Here is a 13,627-nt window from a genome sequence, read left to right on the forward strand (position 1 = left end):
TTGGATATAGCAGTTATCAAATCAAGCTTGTCTACTACGTTTTTGAAAATTACCAACTATTCCCTACACCTTGTCAATATGATTGTGACCTATAAAGTAGACTGTATTTTCTTAGGAAACTTATTTTGGGAGTTAGACTAATAATCGAAGTGATTTTGTATTTATTAACATATTTTGTTGGTTTGTTCATTATGACAATTATCAGTGGAGAGGTTTCAGAGTTCATAAAGGTGTACTGCTTTGCTTTTATTTAAACTTTTGTGTCATTGTTGGCAGAGGTATAGCCTTCGTTACGTATAGCCAATCATCGATCGAGAAAGAGGGAAGAAATGCTGTCATAAGTTGCGTAACGAGTGCGTTCGAAACCTTTTCTCTGAGTAAGTTTTCAAAACACGTCACTTTTACATTATAAGTACCAAATTTATTCAACCTACGTAATGCAGAATATAGTCAAAATTTATGTGTAGATATAATGTGCATTCTGAAGAAGCGTTATATTTATGAAATTCATAGATAAAAAATTATTGTGAAAAAACCGTGTTACAGAGGCCCTGAATCTCATAGTAGATAGCAAAAAGTTTAAAGTCCAGAATACAAGATTATTATTTCGACAGGTTAAACGAAAATTTTTCTCCTTCATAACATAGAATATTCAAGCTGCATATGCCTTCAGGAAAAAAGGCAGTATTGCCTCTTTCAGACTACTGTATTCTCGATAATTCTCTAAGAAGCTATTTTTCATTGACGAAATTCTTGGGAAATTAACCTCAAACAGGCCATATGTCCACTCGGATATGTCATGGAATTAATCAGATATCTTCTGGGAAATTATATCTTCTGCTTTTACCTCCAACGAAGTTGGAAGGAGGTTATGTTTTACCCCATGTTTGAGTATCTGTGCTTGTTTTTTTTTTTTGTGTGTGTTTGTGTGTGTTTGTTTGTTTGCGAACATTTTCCTGGCCATAATTTTAATCGTCGAGTTATGAAACTTGCATGGATTAACTGTTATGTAAAAATCTATAAATGATTAAATTTTTGAAGGTCAAGGTCACAATCAAACAAAATGTCAAATTCACATAATCAGCCATAAGTTTGGACATCGTTGTCACAGAGATTTCAAACTTGGTTCTTATTCAAGTGTATGAAAATCAACGCCAATTATTGCATCTTAAATTCGAGGGTGAAGGTCTAGTCGAAGGTCAAGGTAAAGCAGAAGGTAAAATTCCGGTCATCAACTATACAGTCACAGTTTTAATCATGAAATAAACTTTCAGGGATTTCAAACTGTTATGTTAAGAGCTGGAAGTTATTAAATTTTTGGAAGGTCAAAGGTCAAAGTCATGGACGAGCAAAACGTCCATATCACGTAATCAGCCATAAGTTTGGACATCCTTGTCACAGAGACTTCAAACTTGTTATTACCACCGCCAACGATGTTCGAAGGAGGTTATAGTTTACCCTTTGTTTTTGTTTGTTTGTTTGATTGTGAACAGCTTCCTGGCCACAATTTTAATCATAGATTAATGACACTTGCAGGGATTAATTGTTATGTAAAATTTTGGATATTATTAAACTTTGGAAGGTGAAAGTCAAAGGTCAAGGTCACAGTTAAGCAAAATGTCCAATTCACGTAATAAGAGCCATCAAACTTGGCTCATATTAGAGTGCAAGAAAATCCACGCCAATTAATACATGTTAAATTTTGGAAGGTCAAGGTCAAGCAAAAGGCCAAATTTCAGTCATCAAACACAAGGACACAATTTTAATCATAAATAAATGAAACTTTCACGAATTTTAAACTGCTAAAGAGCTGGGAACTATTAAATTTTGGAAGGTCAAGAGTCAAGGTGACGGATGACCAAAACGTTTAATTATGTAATTAGCCATAAATTTGGACATCCTTGTCACAGAGACTTTAAACTTGGTTCATATTTGAGTGTACGAAAATCCACGCTAATTAGTACATGTTAATGTCAAAGGTCAAGGTTAAGGTCGAGAAATAAGCTGCCCCGGCGAAGGTCTGTGCTCTACTGAATGCCCTCTAGATAATCTAAATTTTTTTTGACTAACGCTACAAAATATATTCTTATGAAAAATCATTAACTAATATTTTCCAATTCACCTTGCAATATTTCAGATTAGAATAATCATTGATGATGATTCCTAAAATAACATTTCAAACACTAACCCTTTAGATATTTTTACATTTCTAGCGCAATACATTTCCTCATCATTCATAACGTCTAAAGTAATTTCGACCTCCTGTGACTATGGATGGATCACCTCTCTCTCTCTCTCTCTCTCTCTCTCTCTCTCTCTCTCTCTCTCTCTCTCTCTCTCTCTCTCTCTCTCTCTCTCTCATCCCTCACACATACATATATACTTGATGAATTATTTTGTTAATTTAGAATAAGTATGATGTGAACATTATGACAGCCATTTCACAAACATGCTCACATTATTGATATAAATTCTTCTCTTAAAGTTATAATGATTATAAGCAAGTACTGTTCAACATCAGGACTTTGATGTAACTGGTATAAACACTCACCTACAGAAAGCAATAATAAAAGGCTTGGAATTTCATATGGAATTTTTATGAGTTTCAAACGGAGTTATTACGTATTTCATATGGACTTTTTTTCTATCAACAAATCAGTGATCAAATAGGAAATTAAGTTATGCTTTCATGATTGGGTGAATTTACTAAATCCCTTTACTTGATGAATTCCACAACTTGAAGCTATAAAAACTTTCAACATCATAATCAACTAAAAGTTTATGTTACGGAGCATAGTACAAATTTATATTTTAAAGGAAACATATACAGATTTTATTGACATCAATGAAATGTCTTTAAACCTATTAAAAATTAGTGAAAAACATTTCTTTATAATGGTAGATAGATTGAAAGAGAGATGCAAGTCATTATCAATAACATCAGTAGACACCAAAAGATATTATCGCCACGAAGTTATTTTAACGTTTTCAAATACTAGTGGCTGCAATTTGCCCAAAGGCGTCACAATAATTTCTAATTTAATATAACATGAAAATCAAAAAAGATATATACAAAAGTCCCTTGTCAATTCAGCTACCATATTGGACACGATGCTGATATACCAATGCTTATTGGCATAGCAAATTAGTTTCAAACAATAACCCTATCCACAATTAATTCCAATTTAATTACAGCATGAGTCGCTCTACATAATAGTTGAATCTCTCTTTAATAAGGTGGTCTGATTTCATATCTGGAGGTCCAAACACACGTTGACATATTACCGATAAGAGATATTGGGTGCTTTGAGTGGTTAGTTAGTACAGTATTGGATCCACCTCTGTTCACAGCTCATTTGCCATTGCTTACACATACATTGAATAATTAGTTCTATTCTTTACATATTCTTCTCTTTCCTCTTACACTTGACAACGCCCAGCAAAACGAATAATTCTTCTTCACTGAAGTGGTTAACTACTGTAATTGTTCAGTAGCTACTTTCCACTTGGTATGGGTAGATGAAACACTAGCTATGTTAAGAAGCTCTTCTAGGAAGATACTCCAAAATATCTCTCGCTTTCTCAACAGTAAAGGGCAAATTTCTCGTTTCTTCATATTCTCTCATTCTCTCCAATCAGCAGATAGGAAATATTTAATTTTCCAATCATTCAGAGACAATGCAAATTTGCTCAGGCTACTTCCCTAATTCACAAAAGGGAAAACACGGACTCTCGAGAATAATCACATAAAAAAGGCAATCCTAAAATCAAGGAATGAACAAGAGCACACTATATTACGTAGGATAAAAATCCGTTCAATTATATTACGTAAATGAAGATATTGTTATTCCAGTCATAGGTAATTCCAAGACTTACTAATGAAAATTCCCCAGAATTACTAGCCCCAATGCGTAATTACTCGCTTTTTTCTATTAAGAGGAATACATTCTCATAATTAAAAAGCTGTTCAAAGGGATATTTATATAATATACTTAATAACTCTTGGCTGTAATGAGCGGTATTCTTGTCCATATACGACTGAGGGTTTTGGTGGCCGAGGAGGTATCGTCCCTGACAGGTGGGGTTGGAGTCCCGCTCTTACTTGATAGTTTCTCTGGTCGCTGCAGCCTCACCATTCTTGTGAGGTAAGGATGGAAGGTTTGGGGGAGCCTATAAGTCTATCTGCTGAGACATCAACAGCCATTGACTGGCCCTCCTTGGTCCTAGTTTGGATGGAGAGGGAGCTTGGGCGCTGATCATATGTATATATGGTCATTTTCTACGGCGTTCTTGTCTTGCTTGATAGGGTAATGTCACTGTACCTTGCCTCTGCCCCTAATGAGCGGCCTTCAAATCTTTTAACCTGTTCAAATTTCCCTTTGTAACACGATTTGACACTTTGCTTTCTTTTTTTTTTTTTAAATATTTATACGTAGTTTTATCTATTCCTTATGAATCATATAAATAAAAACTCAGAATTTCCCTTATAGAGATTCGCTCACCAAACATTTAACTGGGGTCTACAATGAACTAGATGAGTCGGAAGACCCAGATCTACATGGCTAAGGACTATGAAGTGTGAAGTAGGAGATGATGAATGGAGAAGTATTGATTGAAAAGTTCAAGATAGAGACGACTGGCAAAATCTAACCGAGGCCCTTTGCATCCATAAGCATAGGAGGAGATGAAGGTGAGTGCAGAAAAGTTAACATCTATATTGTACAACCATTAGCTTAATATTTATGGCCATTGCTTACATAAAAAGTATATATGGATTAATCATTTAGACATTTGCCATGGAAATTAAATATCCATTTTGGCCGGTTGAATTAGCAACTAAACTATAATGTTAATTTGCAGAATACATGTGTAAAATATCAAGGGTATCCAGTTTTAATCTCTGTTGATGCTTCATTACTTCAGTTCCCATGAATATTTTTTTTTCTTTGTTATAAGCTGTTAATGATTTAAATAGCTATTATTTAGGTTATTCAAATATTCTGTTGGTTGAGGACGCTAATTATAATTAGGTTGTTGAAAATAACTAAGCAGTGGTCCAATTAATGACCTTTATGAATAATGAGGTATATAATTATTTGCTGAATAAAACTACGTTTATAAAAATTTAAGTACCTCACTTAAACATACTACTTGGTTAAAAATAGTGACGAACAATGTCCTTCAAGTTTTCCTAAATACTATTCAAGTCTTTTGTCTTATGAGCACAAGTAAATAGTTAAAGATACTACTTAAAAGTGAAAGATGAGATTTTAAAAAAATAATAATGTTAATAGGAAACTTTTAAACAACCATTTTGTCCGCAAATAACTATTATGCATTAATATAAGCATCAGTATACAGAGATTAATTTTGACAATTATTGTCTATGCCACTCTGAAGTTTTTATAAAACTTATTCATCTTTGTAAACTAAAATAAACTTTAATAGCTTCCACAGGTTTGATGGTACAAAAGTTCTTCTTGGAGTAGATTCTACATAGAAAAATATGGGTTAGAAAATATTATTTTCATGTTCTACTGTATGCTTGCATAGAAAATGATGCTTCATTTAGCAAGACTTTCAGGATAAAGTTACACTACTTAGATACCTTACACTTAGCTTTGTAACTTTAATATCTCGTTTTTTCTCAAAGAGGGGATTTTTGAATGCCGACTTAATCACTAACAGTGAATTATTTCAGGCTTTCCGCGCTTTCATTATATATTTTCTAATCTTCCCAGATATTCCCCTCATTCATACACACTGCATCATTATTCTTCTTTACACCAGGGATTGTATATCCACGAACTCTCTCATATCTTGACACAATGTTCCTCCGTCCATTCATGATGCGGTCTTTATTTGAAACAAGGATGTTTAGAGTTATACCCGTGGTTGCGTTTTTTAATAATTCTTCATCTTTTTGGCGAACTCTTCAGCATACTCTTTCCTGATGAGACAGTCTCGTAAACGATGTTTTTTTCTTTACAACTTTTGGAGTGGATTCCATCGTCCTGACATCTATATTATGCACTTTGATAATTACACACAATGGCTACTAATTTTGCCATAAATTCCTATGGGTTGTCATTCTTATGGATTTTTCTTACGCTCATATTCTCAGGTGATAATCCAAGAGAGAAAAAACAAACCATTATAAAATTATACCAATTGAAAAAACTTAAAAATCTGTACTCGGCAATGCATCTAATTCCAAGATATCTAAAATATTGGAAGATGACAGCGGTGTGTTACCTTTTTATTCTAGGTTTCTTTATATAAAATGTAATTCCTGACTAGTACTCAATCATCAAAGAAAACATTGGTCCTTGCAATCATCTGGTAGCAATCTTTAAAATACACGAGCCCATAATATACCCCTAGCAAGTTAAAAACTCTTTCAACAATAAGACAAGCTGCTCTTTTGTCACAATGTGGGGATCGGTATAAATTAAGAGAAGTCCAGCCTAGAGCCAAAGCAGGGGATGGAATACCTGGGTACGCAGATAAACACATCCATAAGAAAGGTGTTTCCTTTTTAGCATTGTGTCAGGAAGCTCATGGCAACTATTATCCCCGAATAGGCTCGTGCCACAAGGTCATTTACAGCAATATTCTCTTTATTATCTGAAGTGACATTGGCCTAATGTCAAGGGACTCTCTTCACCATCTTCCTGTAGAAAAGGAGGTAAGGGAGAATCTGCGCTGGTGGTTATAAGCAGGCACTCTCAGATACTTCTGCTGTAGGATTCATCAAAGGAAGGTGGTTTTGCCCATCTAGGGAAATAACTCACCACAGAACACTGATGCAAAGAGGAAAATACCCTTCACACCTATCTACTGGAGCTGAAGATATCACTCCTGCCTCTGCAATCATTCGAACAGTATATACCGTAGTGGCATATATCAACAAGCGAGTCTGTATCGTTTCTTGGCGTCTCTGCCAATTTGCGACTAGCTTAGTCACCAGGGCCAAGTAGTTGGTGCAGTTTGGTCTTTTCTCTCTCAAGTGGCAAAAACTCTTCCAGCTTTTTGGTCTCCTCAGTAATAGCTCTGGTCGTGACAAGCCTCAAAAAAACACTTCTGATCTACTGCTCACTAGTTTCTAATCAGATAGCACTGCTGGAAAATGTCTTCAAACATCCATAGGAAAAACCTTGATGCTTATGTTTTTCCACTGTTCTGCCTTATCTTAAGAGTAGTCTACAGAGTTCTGATAACTCCAAATTTCAAAATGACTTTAGTAACTCCAAAATAACACCTGTACCTCATGATGTTGCAGGCCTACCTTCCCATGGACATTGTCAAACCTACTGTACCAACTACATTTGCAAAGACATCACTGCTCAATAGTATCCTTATCACTTCACTGGTAGGAGTCATCCGGAATCTCCAGAGTGAGAGGCTTTACACAAGGTACCATAAAGGAGCTGTCATTCACCCCGTAATTCATAGGTGAAGTCAAAATGGTTACTCAGTGTGCTGGTAAGGAAGCGAGGCTTTCCTTGTACCAACCAGTAACCTCTGACACTTCTTTATAAATTTATTAGCAGGTCTTCTTCATTTTACTACATTCTTAAATTAAGTAAGTTTCATAAATGGTTTGAGAGTTTATTTTTAATTCTTAATTTACAATATCCACATTTTCAGAAAAATTACCAAACCACTTCTCATTATGGTGTTATAATTCATGTATATAATATGCTTTTTGTGGAGCCAAATAGAAACTCAGACATTTTGAGTTTTGTCAAATTTTGTAATTTCAATATGTACTCGATGCTTTCTAAAAAAAAAAAAAAAACCATAGTAATTACTTTTCACTTATGGAATGTAACTCGAAATTTACTCTTATCACGTTACATGAAAGATTCTTTATATGTGAACATTGAGACATGCATATATTGCTTTCCTACCACTAGGGGAAGAGGTTTTTTTCTACAAGGAACTTAGATGGCAAAAAGTTTTAGAGTCCAGAATGCAAGATTATTATTTCGAGAAGTTAAACGAACATTTTTCTCCTTCATAACATAGAATATTCAAGCTGCATATGCCTTCAGGGAAAAGGTAGTATTGCCTCTTTCAGACTACTGTATTCTCTATGATTCTCTAAGAGGCTATTTCTCATAGACCAAATTCTTGGGAAATTAACCTCAAACAGGTCATATGGCCACTCGGATATATCATGGAATAAATCAGATATCTTCTGGGAAATTATATCTTCTGTTTTTACCTCTACCAACGAAGTTGGAGGGAGGTTATGTTTTACCCCATGTTTGAGTATCTGTGTTTGTTTTTTGTGTTTGTGTGAGTGTTTTTTTGTTTGTGAACATTTTCCTGGCCATAATTTTAATCGTCGAGTTATGACATTTTCATGGGTTAACTGTTATGTAAAAAGCTGTAAATGATTAAATTTTTGAAGGTCAAGGTCAAAATCAAACAAAATGTCTAATTCACATAATCAGCCATAAGTTTGGACATCGCTGTCACAGAGATTTCAAACTTGGTTCTTATTCAAGTGTATGAAAATCAACGCCAATTAATGCATCTTAAATTCGAGGGTGAAGGTCGAGTCGAAGGTCAAGGTAAAGCAGAAGGTAAAATTCCGGTCATCAACTATAGTCACAGTTTTAATCATGAAGCAAACTTTCAGGGATTTCAAACTGTTACGTTAAGAGCTGGAAGCTATTAAATTTTGGAAGGTCAAAGGTCAAGGTCACGGACGAGCAAAACGTCTATATCACGTAATCAGCCATAAGTTTAGACATCCTTGTCACAGAGACTTCAAACTTGTTATCATTACCACCACCAACAAAGTTGGCAGGAGGTTATAGTTTACCCTTTGTTTGTTTGTTTGTTTGTTTGTGAACAGCTTCCTGGTCACAATTTTAATCATAGATTAATGACACCACTTGCAGGGATTAATTGTTAGGTAAAATGTTGGATAAAATTAAATTTTGGAAGGTGAAGGTCAAAGGTCAAGGTCACAGTTAGGCAAAATGTCCAATTCACGTAATATGCCATAGGTTTGGACATAATTGTCTAACAGATATCAAACTTGGCTCATATTAGAGTGCATGAAAATCCACGCCAATTAATACATGTTAAATTTTGGAAGGTCAAGGTCAAGCAAAAGGCAAAATTTTAGTCATCAAACACAAGGACACAATTTTAATCATAAATAAATGAAACTCCCGAATTTGAAACTGCTATGTAAAGAGCTGGAAACTATTAAATTTTGGAAGGTCAAGAGTCAAGGTGACAGACGACCAAAACGTTAATATTATGTAATCAGCCATAAATTTGGACTTTAAACTTGGTTCATATTTGAGTGTAAGAAAATCCACGCTAATTAGTACATGTTAAGGTTGAAGGTCAAGGTTAAGGTCGAGAAATAAGCTGCCACAGGCGAGGTCGGCACTCTACAGAGTGCCCCTCCAATTAACCTACAGATTTGTTTCGACAAACGCTACAATATATTCTTAAGAAAAATCATTAACTAATATTTTCCAATTCACCTTACAATATTTCAGATTAGAATAATCATTGATGATGATTCCTAAAATAACATTTCAAACACTAACCCTTTAGATATTTTTACATTTCTAGCGCAATACATTTCCTCATCATTCATAACGTCTAAAGTAATTTCGACCTCCTGTGACTATGGATGGATCACCTCTCTCTCTCTCTCTCTCTCTCTCTCTCTCTCTCTCTCTCTCTCTCTCTCTCTCTCTCTCTCTCTCTCTCTCAATTTACTTTTCATCTCAATCCCTCATATACATATATACTTGATGAATTATTTTGTTAATTTAGAATAAGTATGATGTGAACATTACGACAGCCATTTCACAAACATGCTCACATTATTGATATAAATTCTTCTCTTAATGTTATAATGATTATAAGCAAGTACTGTTCAACCTCAGGGCTTTGATGTAACTGGTATAAACACTCACCTACAGAAAGCAATAATAAAAGGGTTGGAATTTCATATGGAATTTTTATGAGTTTCAAACGGAGTTATTACGTATTTCATATGAACTTTTTTCTCTCAACAAATCAGTGATCAAATAGGAAATTAAGTTATGCTTTCATGATTGGGTGAATTTACTAAAAACCTTTACTTGATGAATTCCACAATTTGAAGCTACAAAAACTTTCAACATCATAATCAACTAAAAGTTTATGTTACGGAGCATAGTACAAATTTATATTTTAAAAGAAACATATGCAGATTTTATTGACATCAATGAAATGTCATTAATTTTCAAACCATTATAGTGGTCATAAACCTAATCAAAATTAGTGAAAGACATTTCTTTATAATGGTAGATAGATTGAAAGAGAGATGCAAGTCATTATCAATAACATCAGTAGACACCAAAAGATATTATCGCCACGAAGTTATTTTAACGTTTTCAAATACTAGTGGCTGCAATTTTCCCAAAGGCGTCACAATAATTTCTAATTTAATATAACATGAAAATCAAAAAAAGACATATACAAAAGTCCATTGTCAATTCAGCTACCATATCGTACACGATGCTGATATACCAATGCTTATTGGCATAGCAAATTAGTTCCAAACAATAACCCTATCCACAATTAATTCCTATTTAATTACAGCATGAGTCGCTCTACATAATAGTTGAATCTCTCTTTAATAAGGTGGTCTGATTTCATATCTGGAGGTCCAAACACACGTTGACATATTACCGATAAGAGATATTGGGTGCTTTGAGTGGTTAGTTAGTACAGTATTGGATCCACCTCTGTTCACAGCTCATTTGCCATTGCTTACACATACATTGAATAATTAGTTCTATTCTTTACATATTCTTCTCTTTCCTCTTACACTTGACAGCGCCCAGCAAAACGAATAATTCTTCTTCACTGAAGTGGTTAACTACTGTAATTGTTTAGTAGCTACTTTCCACTTGGTATGGGTAGATGAAACACTAGCTATGTTAAGAAGCTCTTCTAAGAAGATACTCCAAAATATCTCTCGCTTTCTCAACAGTAAAGGCCAAATTTCTCGTTTCTTCATATTCTCCCATTCTCTCCAATCAGCAGATAGAAAATATTTAATTTTCCAATCATTCAGAGACAATGCAAATTTGCTCAGGCTACTTCCCTAATTCACAAAAGGGAAAACACGGACTCTCGAGAATAATCACATAAAAAAGGCAATCCTAAAATCAAGGAATGAACAAGAGCACACTATATTACGTAGAATAAAAACCCGTTCAATTATATTACTTAAATGAAGATATTGTTATTCCAGGCATAGGTAATTCCATGACTTACTAATGAAAATTCCCCTGAATTACTAGCCTCAATGCGTAATTACTCGCTTTTTTCTATTAAGGAATACATTCTCATAATTAAAAAGCTGTTCAAAGGGATATTTATATAATATACTTAATAACTCTTAGCTGTAATGAGCGGTATTCTTGTCCATATACGACTGAGGGTTTTGGTGGCCGAGGTGGTATCGTCCCTGACAGGTGGGGTTCGAGTCCCGCTCAAACTTGATAGTTTCTCTGGTCGCTGCAGCCTCGCCATTCTTGTGAGGTAAGGATGGAAGGTTTGGGGGAGCCATAAAGTCTATCTGCTGAGACATCAACAGCCATTGACTGGCCCTCCTTGGTCCTAGTTTGGATGGAGAGGGAGCTTGGGCGCTGATCATATGTATAAATGGTCATTTTCTACGGCGTTCTTGTCTTGCTTGATAGGGTAATGTCACTGTACCTTGCCTCTGCCCCTAATGAGCGACCTTCAAATCTTTTAACCTGTTCAAATTTCCCTTTGTAACTCGATTTGACACTTTGCTTTCTTTTTTTTTAAATATTTATACGTAGTTTTATCTATTCCTTATGAATCATATAAATAAAATCTCAGAATTTCCCTCATAGAGATTAGCTCAACAAACATTTAATTGGGGTCCACAATGAACTAGATGAGTCGGAAGACCCAGGTCTACATGGCTAAGGACTATGAAGTGTGAAGTAGGAGATGATGAATGGAGAAGTATTGATTGAAAAGTTCAAGATAGAGACGACTGGCAAAATCTAACCGAGGCCCTTTGCATCCATAAGCATAGGAGGAGATGAAGGTGAGTGCAGAAAAGTTAACATCTATATTGTACAACCATTAGCTTAATATTTATGGCCATCGCTTACATAAAAAGTATATAAGGATTAATCATTAAGACATTTGCCATGGAAATTAAATATCCATTTTGGCCGGTTGAATTAGCAACTAAACTATAATATTAATTTGCAGAATACATGTGTAAAATATCAAGGGTATTCAGTATTAATCTCTGATGATGCTTCATTACTTCAGTTCCTATGTATATTTTTATTTCTTTTTTTTTTCTTTTTTTTATAAACTGTTAATGATTTAAATAGCTATTATTTAAGGTTATTCAAATATTCTGTTGGTTGAGGACGCTAATTATAATTAGGTTGTTGAAAATAGGTAAGCACTGGTCGAATTAATGACCTTTATGAATAATGAAGTATATAATTATTTGCTGAATAAAACTGCGTTTATAAAAATTTAAGTACCTCACTTAAACATACTACTTGGGTAAAAAATAGTGACGAACAATGTCCTTCAAGTTTTCCTAAATACTATTCAAGTCTTTTGTCTTCTGAGCACAAGTAAATAGTTAAAGATACTACTTAAAAGTGAAAGATGAGATTTTAAAAAAATAATAATGTTAATAGGAAACTTTTAAACAACCATTTTGTCCGCAAATAACTATTATGCATTAATATAACCATCAGTATACAGAGATTAATTTTGCCACTCTGAAGTTTTTATAAAACTTATTCATCTTTGTAAACTAAAATAAACTTTAATAGCTTCCACAGGTTTGATGGTACAAAAGTTCTTCTTGGAGTAGATTCTACATAGAAAAATATGGGTTAGAAAATATTATTTTCATGTTCTACTGTATGCTTGCATAGAAAATTATGCTTCATTTAGCAAGACTTTCAGGATAAAGTTACACTACTTAGATACCTTACACTTAGCTTTGTAACTTTAATATCTCGTTTTTTCTCAAAGAGGGGATTTTTGAATGCCGACTTAATCACTAACAGTGAATTATTTCAGGCTTTCCGCGCTTTCATTATATATTTTCTAATCTTCCCAGATATTCCACTCATTCATACACACTGCATCATTATTCTTCTTTACACCAGGGATTGTATATCCACGAACTCTCTCATATCTTGACACAATGTTCCTCCGTCCATTCGTGATGCGGTCTTTATTTGAAACAAGGATGTTTAGAGTTATACCCGTGGTTGCGTTTTTTAATAATTCTTCATCTTTTTGGCGAACTCTTCAGCATACTCTTTCCTGATGAGACAGTCTCGTAAACGATTTTTTTTTTCTTTACAACTTTTGGAGTGGATTCCATCGTCCTGACATCTATATTATGCACTTTGATAATTACACAAAATGGCTACTAATTTTGCCATAAATTCCTATGGGTTGTCATTCTTATGGATTTTCCTTACGCTCATATTCTCAGGTGATAATCCAAGAGAGAAAAAACAAACCATTATAAAATTATACCAATTGAAAAAACTTAAAAATCTGTACTCGGCAA

Source organism: Palaemon carinicauda, chromosome 1 (genome assembly GCF_036898095.1).
Source record: "Palaemon carinicauda isolate YSFRI2023 chromosome 1, ASM3689809v2, whole genome shotgun sequence".
Taxonomy (NCBI): domain Eukaryota; kingdom Metazoa; phylum Arthropoda; class Malacostraca; order Decapoda; family Palaemonidae; genus Palaemon; species Palaemon carinicauda.